The sequence below is a fragment of the Meleagris gallopavo genome, chromosome 23, assembly GCF_000146605.3.
Source record: "Meleagris gallopavo isolate NT-WF06-2002-E0010 breed Aviagen turkey brand Nicholas breeding stock chromosome 23, Turkey_5.1, whole genome shotgun sequence".
NCBI lineage: Eukaryota > Metazoa > Chordata > Aves > Galliformes > Phasianidae > Meleagris > Meleagris gallopavo.
This window is the reverse complement of record NC_015033.2, coordinates 5,660,364-5,669,522: the sequence shown is the minus strand read 5'-3', so window position 1 is coordinate 5,669,522 and position 9,159 is coordinate 5,660,364.

Sequence of the window (9,159 nt, the reverse complement as noted above, 5' to 3'; positions counted from 1 at the left end):
AGCGGAGGGTGCGGCCGGGCGGGTCGGCAGTGCGGGTCGTGATGTTCAGCGCGGTGGTTGATGGTGTGGGTGAGGGGCTGAAAGCTCCCTCAGGAAGTTTGCAGGTGACAGCGGGTTCTGTGCCTGCAGATGGGATGGTTTGACTGAGGGACGCGGGCGGGCTGAGGTCAATGGGAACGAGTGCCCGTTCCTGGGCTTCAGTCACCACAAGCCCATGCGTTGCTACAGGTTTGGAAGGCTGTGCTGAGGGAAAAGATCGGGGGGAGCTGGTCAGCAGCAGCTGAACAGGAGCCAGCAGTGTGTGCAGATGGTCAAAAGACCATCAGCATCACAGAATCACAGAATGGCCCGGGTTGGAAGGGGCCTCAAGGATCATGAATCTCCAACCCCCTGCCACATGCAGGGCCATCAACCTACACATTTCATAGCTGCCCAGGGCCCCATCCAACCTGGCCTTGAACACCTCCAGGGATGGATGGGGCATCCACAGCCTCTCTGGGCAGCTGTTCCAGCATCTCACCACTCTCTCTGTAAAGAACTTCCCCCTGACATCCAACCTCAATCTTCCCTGCCTCAACTTCAAACCATTTTCCCTTGTCCTGCTGTTATCTACCCTTTCAAAGAGTTGATTCCCCTCCTGTTTGTAGGCTCCCTAGAAACATCCTGGCTTGTATCAGCAGCAGTGCCACCAGCAGGAGGTGATCATCCCTCTGTGCTGTGGGCAGTGTTGGGTTCCTCACTACAATACAGTCACAGAGGCCCTAGGGTGTGTGCAGAGAAGGGAACGGAGCTGTGAGGGCTCTGAAGCTCAGTGCTGCAGTGAGTGATGCTGATCCAGTGGGTCAATCTGGAGAAGATGTGGCTCAGAGAACTCATTGCTCTCTATAGGGACTGAAGGGAGGTTGTGGTGAGGTGGGCTCAGCCTCTGCGCCTGCATAACTGCTGATAGACGAGAGGTGATGGCCTCAAGTTGCTCCAGGAGAGGTTTAGTTTGGATATTAGGAAAAAATTATCCACAGGAGTGGTTGGGCACTGGAACAGGCTGCTCTGGAACGTGTTGGGGTCACTGAAGATGTAGTACTTGGGACTTGGTTTGGTATGCAATGCTGGTGGTAGGTGGACAGTTGGGAAGTTTTTCACTCAGAGGGTGGTGATGCTCTGGAACAGGTTGCCCAAGGAGGTTATGGACACCGCATTGCTGGAGGCATTCAGGGCCAGGCTGGATGTGGCTCTGGGCAGCCTGGGCTGCTGGTTGGTGACCTGCACATAGCAGGGGGTTGGAACTGGATGAGCATTGGTCATTGGAGCACTGGTCCTTTTCAACCCAGGCCATTCTATGACTCTATGATCTTAGTGATCTTTTCCAACTTTAATGATTCTGTGATTCTATTTCTCTCAACCTTGGGGTTTCTGTGCTGTAGTGCAGTGATACTGGTGAGTATCAGGACAGGAGTAACAGGTCGGACAGCATCTTTGAGACCATCATTTGACACCACTGCAGAAGGTGGAGCCTTGCTGGTGAGCACCTCATGAGTTTGCAGCTCTGGTCTTCTGTAGAGCTTTTAATGGTTTTAATTCCTATGAAGCTGCCAAAGATCCATTCTGAAGTAGTAAGGAATACTTTGAACCATTTGTAACAATTGAAGATTGAAAGGATGGTGATGTTCTTGTATATCTTATCTGAGCATTCAGTGACAGAAGGCATTTTCCTTACTTTACATTTCAGTACTCAGCAATGGGCATCTCCCAGTGGTGGTGGGGCTGCTGGTATTCCTGATACAATACTTGAGACAAAGCTGATTGACGGAGACCTGTAAGAACTAAAAGATCTTTCAGTGTATGGGGATTGTTACATTGTGTGGTGCTGCTTGGTTTCATTACAGAATGACTTGGCTTGGAAAGGACTTCAAAGATCATCCAGTTGCAGCCCCTCTGCCATGGGCAGGGTTACTGCCCACTAAATCAGGTGCCAGTTCAGGTGGCCCAGGGCCCCATCCTTGATCACCTGTGGGGCATCCACAGCTCTCTGGGTAGCTGTGCCAGGGCTTTGCTGCCCTCTGAGTGAAGAATTTCCCTCTGGCATTAGTCTAAATCTCCCCTGTGTTAGTTTGAAGCCATTCCTCATTGTCCTATCTCTGTGTACCCGTCTTCAGACACATAGCTCAGCTCAGTGTTGTCCTCCCAGGGTTGGCTGGGTCAGAAGTGTCTCAGCCCATCCACCCCATGCCTCAGAACATAAGAAAGGTCAAGTTTTGCTTCTAGTGAAACCCTGCTTATGTGGAATAAAGGGCAAACAATCACTTTGGGGTTACAAAAGTGACAATATGTAAAAAGGAGTTCTAAATACTGTCCTGCACTAGATGTCAGTCTCTTAAAACAAGTTCAGGATGATATAGAGGTAACATTTGTAGGAATGTTTTTGCTTGTTACCAGTCTACAGCTGCTGGTTGGTGCTCATGCCATATATGCAAGTAAGAGTCTCAACTTGGGGAGAAGATGGAAATGTAGGCTATGCCTTGCAGCAACAGCATGGTGCCTTTTTCATTATGAGCCACTTGCTTACGTGTGCAGATTGGAGACTGCTAGTTTTATGGGTTATGTTGTTTTTGTCAGAGGTTTACAAACAGCCCGAGGTCACAAGCTGATGCATGTTGAATATCTGCATTGGGATACCTTGTTCCTTATACTTCCTCCTGAGTCTTTGATCTTTATAGTTAGCAACTCCACATCTCAAAGAATTGATTATGCTTCGTGCCATCCCCTTTTGATTTACTGTTCCATTGTTGTTAGAGTTCTGTAATTCAGCCCAATCTTTTCCTCCTGTAAATTGTTCTATTTCCCATACTATGTAATACTTGCTGGAGTGTATTGCCCTCACAAAATCACTCTGGTTCACTAATTCTTCACACATGGCCATCTTTCCATGTGAACACAGTATAGAAAAGATACCAGTCATTTCAGTGCAGCACTCTTCATCTTGGCTATGTTTATTTTGACTTAATTCAGATTATTTGGAGGCATCTTTAAACTATGCGTAGTCCTGGCAAGTATCACAGCATTTTTAAAGCACTGCAGGGCATTTTGTGTTGAATTTGTTGGCACATGATGGGGCAGGTATGATCCTACTATGTAACATCATCCCCAAAACGAAATGCTTTTCTTTACCAGTGCTGTGTTTTCTGAGACTGTATTCCTAGCTGAAAAATGTTGTTGTGCTTTTTCTTTTTTTCTTTTTGCCTCTGTATAAAAGATGCTTGCAGACAGAAGTGGGAGGCAGCCCTGCATTGTGAAAAGAAATGACTGGAACAGGTTGTTTCGTGTGCTCGTGAGTCTGCAATGCACTTGTCTGATAAAATTGTCATTTGAATGTACTGCCTTTGCGGACAGAATGAAGAGGTGTACTTATGTCTGAAACTGGAACAGTATATCTGTCTACTAGCAGTTATCAGGCACTTGGCATTTTCTGTTGCTTCTTTTGATTACTTGCTGTTTCATGAGGATGAAATGTTGTTGGTGTTTTTTTTTGTTTGTTGTTTTTGTTTTTTGTTTTTTTTTTTTTGTAGAAATATATGTGAAGGTGAAGAGCGTGGGGTTCATCTTTGTGTTAATTTCTTGGCATGGTTACTGAATAAACTCTCTTAGTATCTACAGCTTATTTGTTTACCAAGCACTAAGCAAAACTTTTATTTTTATCAGGCAAGAGGCAACAGATGTTACCGCTTTCATCACTTTATGCCCACTTTTCTCCATTCTCATTCTGGCAGTCTACAGGAACTGAAAGCTTCATTGCAACTCAGTGCCCATAGATAGCACTGTTGGTTCTGTCAAGTTTGGACTTATTCATCTTTCAGTGTTAACATGCATTTATTATTATTATTTTTTTTTTGAAGCTTTCCTTAACCTAACACGCTGCAAATGTATGTAGAATGCTATTGTAGGATTGAAGTGCAACAAGCTAAGCACCCAGATGTTTAAAAAAAAATAATGATCATTCATCTGCTATAATTAAAAGCTAAAGCAAAGGAAAAGATCATTTCTACCACCCTGCAGTTTCCCAGCCTGGAGCCTGACTGGGAGAAGAGGCTGCTGAGGCTTTCAGGTTTTGTTCCAGCTTTGTAATTGATGTGTTTTTACCTGGACAGAGACGTAATGTGTGTCCCATTTTCAGCTTCCAAATGCTGAAATGCTCTCACCTGTTTATTTTTCCTTCCCTGAAATGGAAGTAATACTCCTTTTCAAATGAAGGGATCATCATCTAGAGATGATAACTGTGCCTTAGAAAAGCAGAAGGTGGATGGGTCAGCACAGCCACTGGAAGCACCTACTGGAAATACTGACCCAACCAATCCATAACACACATAAAAGTAACTAATTTTATACAAAATTAGCAACGTTAATTACAAGGAAGACTTTCTAAGGAGTCTTTCTAAATGAATTTTTCAGAGATTAAAGTGACACGATGCAATAAATCTGACTTTTCTGATTTGTTTCTCTGTTACTTCAGTACCTTGTGAGCCTGCTGCACTCATGGGATACACCGTGGGTGGTGGTTTGAAATAAATATGCCCTGATTTTCTGGAAATTAATTTAAAAATTCCGATTGGGAGGTGTTGTGTTTGTGTGGTTTGGGTCATACATCCACGTTTTTGTGGAACTGGAATTTCAAAATGAAACTTTGTGTTATAAATGCTTTGTTTTCTATTCTTAGGTCGTTTTATGCAGGTAGAGGTTAAACCAGTGAGTGTCCATAAGGTGTATGTAGGCTGAAGTTGATTTTATTTTCTTTTTTCTAGTGCAGTCAGCCTTTCTACACAATTTTCTTTGTCGTTAATGAGGAAAGAAAATGGGGAAATGTTTTCAGATAAGTGATGTGAGCTCTGCAATTTAAAAACTACCTATCAGAGCAGCAGGAATACAATTTCAAAGTGAAACGAGTGCTTTCAGTTGGTACTTTTATTAGTAATTATTGCAACTTTTGGATTACCACAGCTTCATTTCTCATCTTATACTTTTTGATGAACCGATTCCGCTGGCAACTTGTAGCTTAAAGTATAGGGCACGGCCTGTTTGGGAGCTGAGCTTTAAATGCATCATTCTGCTGAGGTTGGTCACTTCGTATGAAGGCTCAGTGAGAGGTTTGGATACATCCAGTTCTATGAAAGTTGAATAATAATATATATAAAAACATAGAATGGCTGGGTTGAAAAGGACCACAATGATCATCTGGTTCCAACCCCCTGCTATGTGCAGGGTCGCCAACCACTGCATGCATTGGATGAGTAATGATGTTGAATGGTTGCTTCTGTGAAACACCGCTTTAATTCTGCCTGGGTTGTATTTGTGTAGCTAGAATTATGAGTTAGATGCCTTCCTAGTTTATTCAGTGTTGAAAATGACGTATGTACCTGAAGATGACTCTCACTGAGTGCAACATAATGTCTATGCACTTCTTAAAGCAGGCTTTCTAAGTTGATTTCCAGAGCCATGATAGGTGGTGGGTCTGATAGAAGATTGCTGAGCTCATAATCAGAGAACCATTAGAGATGAGGGGCCTTGAAGGTCACATAAGGCAAATGATGAGCAGGCAGCAGGTGCCACTGCTGTATTCTCACATCCTACAGCTGTAGTCCATCACACAGTGCTCTGAAATCAATAAAATGTTCTTGTTTTTGTGGTCTTTATGTGAATAAAGTTTTTTACTTCCTAGCCAAATATAGAAAAAGCAAATATTTCTTCCCAAGAATCAGGTATTATTCGCACTAGGAAATACCATCCTGATTTACAAATTGCCATGAAGCAGACATCAGCCAAGTGAGCACAGAATGAAAGAGCTCTGCATTTTCTTGTTACTGCATCACCCCAGCGCAGAATTGTACACGACTCCAGCTTTGCTTTTCCTTAAATCAGCACCTCCATGTGTGCAGGCAGTTCCAGCAGGTGACAGGCAGCCTGCTGACCGCCTTTCAGAAACCATTTGTCCTGAGCAGAAGCAGAAATCATGTTTGTCAGGAGGGAAAACGAGTTAAGCTGTCAAGGCCGTGGGGCGAAAATGGCATGTGGGAGATGTGCTGCAAAACTGCAGGAGAGCTTGGAGAGAAAGTGATGTTATTGCCATGGTTGGATTTGACATCCCAGGAGTGGCTGGAAATAGTAACAGATTTTAAATTAAATGCTTTGTATAAAAACTAACAGTTAGTAAAATCGTTTAGTGATTGTTACATGGAAAAAAATAAATAGTTGGGGGAAGAAATAACAGCACTTAAATGAAATGCTTTGTGGGTAAGTACCAGTCAGCCTCCAAGAAGTTCAACTACTGACAACACTGTATGACACCAGGATGGTGTTTCCAATGTCACTTGCTGTGTTATTTCCTCCATGTATTTAAAAAAAAAATAATAATAATAAAAAAAGGCAAGTTAATGTACTAAACTCTTAGATATGGCATTATTCTGAGCTACAATAGCTGACCAATAGCTTGGAGCAGATCTTGTGTCAAGCAGTGTGCTGTGTTGTGAACAGCCCTCTAGGAAGAGCAACTTCAGCTCTGTGTGCTTTCAGTTCAATGTAAACTGGTAGGTAGGCCTTACAATTGTCTGTTTCTCTTTGTAGGGCTCATGTAATCAGAGGAGTTCCTCTGTCGTGTGTGTCTTCTCAGAACGCAACTGGAATTCAAAATGAATCAGGTGAGTTTCATGGAAGACTTTATCAAAATATTTGGCTAATAGAACAGCTCAATGTTAACATGAAAAGTCAAAAAAGAAATGAAAGACTTCCATTTTTCACCTTTTAGACCACTGTATCATTTCAAACGTGCAGTGAACAGCTTCTGCCTTAGAAACTGGTTGATTGGGAAGATTCACACTTCTCTGGAGCCAGAGTATTTCCCTTGAATCAAGTGAAAAGGTTGGGAAAGGACATTTATTATGGGATGCATCCTCTACTATGTGGGTGCCAGAATGTCCTGGATGCTCTGGAGAGTGTTGTTTTAATCTGTGTCAAGTGTGCCTGATTTCATTTGTTTTTTATCTGTCTGTCCAAGCAGAAAAAATACAGGTAGTCTATTTGCTATAGACAGAGGAAATATTACCTTAAATTATTCTCATGAGTGCTTCTCTGTTTGGATTGTCTCACCAAGTCCCCTTGGCATGGGAGTGTGACCATGGGGTATCACCCTGACGGAATGCCAGTCTTCAATTTGCTAAAAAGTGAACAGAAGCTGCTTGTTTTGTTAGCCAGGAACAACCACAGTGCACAGGATGCAAAATGCTTTGTGTACTTTTTTCATTGCTTTTCCTAATGAATTACTTTTTTGCTTTTAAACCCTTAATTGATCATTATTGGCACAGAGTACAATTAGCACTCTGCTGAAGTATACTCCACCACTGAAGTTATAGGAGTGTAAATACAATTACTTAAGTGAGGAATTATATGGTAGGATGTTTCCAATAGCTCTGATTTTAAGTGGGGGGAAAAAAAAGCATATTGAAAAAACAAAAAGCAAAATAGGAACTCTGTCAGTGTTGTCATGGATTTAGAGTACACTCTTCTATTATATATGTGCATAAATATGCATTATATATCATGCAAATAACATTTCTGTGTGCACCCTTTGAAAGTTTAGTGGTCTTGTCTGGGGTAGCAAGGATAACTATTGCTTCATCATTTCCTTCTTTTGAGACTTGTTTTTTTTTTCCCCTGTAAGGTTTATTTTGAAGGTGCTGTGGCATAAAGCCAACAGCTTATTGTTCTGCTCGAGCAATAGTCCTTCTGCTTCATTACTTGCTCCCAAAGATTTCGGTGTTAATCTGTGCTATCAGTAGCTGTTTCCTTCCCGTTTGGTTTCCTCACTCCACCAACGCTGCTCCCTTTCTAGGAGTGAATAAAATTTCTGCACTGTATAAAACGAAGTCCTCGTCCTTCATACCTGGATTGATAACACCATTTATGCAGTGCTGTGATGTTTATTACCTTACAATCAATACAGAGATCACCCTGCTTCTGGAGAGAGTTACAGCAGCTTCAAGTCCTTCTTGGCATCTCTGCCTTTTGCCTTTCGTTTCCAAAGTATACAGAGCTCACAATGCTTTTTATTGTTCAATTACCATTCATACTGAGTGTGTACTTAGCATCAAACCCGTGGTGTTTTTTCTTGCAGTGCCCTTGTCATTTCATTCACTGTTGACAAGTTGTAGTGCCAGGTCTGTATAAGGCGTGTCTTTGATGCCTGATGCCAAACATCTTTCAGGTGTTCTGCTCTCATTTCTTTTGTTCTGCTTATCTTTGCTTTTGGTGTGACTTCAGTGACCCCGAAACTAATTGGCTATTGTTAATTTTGCTTATATGAAAGGACTGTTCCTTTTGTTGTAATGAAGAAAATCCTTTTCATGAACTGATCTGGCCTCCTTCCAGTAAGATTACAAAGGATTAAAAACAACATTAAAAACAACAAATTAAAAAAAAATACAGCTCATATTTGAGTTAATTTTTGCATTTCAAGGAAGATTGCTGTCTTGGGATAGATGACATGTATTCTCTATCTCTTTTTAAAAGACATTTTTCCTTTTATGTGTAAAGTGCATCAGAATGCTCTGAATAATTTATTAAAAACAAACAAAAAAAAACCCACCAAGCAAGTGTGGGGTTTTGATCAGTAGCTTTTACTGCATCCCAGCCTGAGTTAAGATAAAGCAGCGAGAAAGTTGCATGGAACACTGAATGGGAAGTTACTGCAAAATTAATATAGGCATAAGATAAATTATACCTGCACTTGTGCTAAAGTGCCTTCTGAGTTTCTAAATTGATTAATTCAGATATTCTAATATATCTTCAGTCTTCAAGCACGTGCAGTAAAACTGGGATGAGTTCAATAAGGTTTTTTGATAGGAAACTTCTGCTTCTGCCTGCCCTGTGCTAGCTCTTGGTTTCTGTTTCCCTTTCACAACTCCCTTCTGTCTCCTTTGCCTTGCCCCTGTCACTTCAGTGGCAAGGGACATTGAAGGACAAGGGGCAATGGTTTTAAACTGACAGGGGAGGTTTAGGTTAGATATGAGGAGGAAGTTTTTCACACAGAGGATGGTGATGGGACCAGGTTGCCCAAGGAGGCTGTGGATGCCCCATCCCTGCAGGCATTCAAGGCCAGGCTGGATGTGGCTCTGGGCA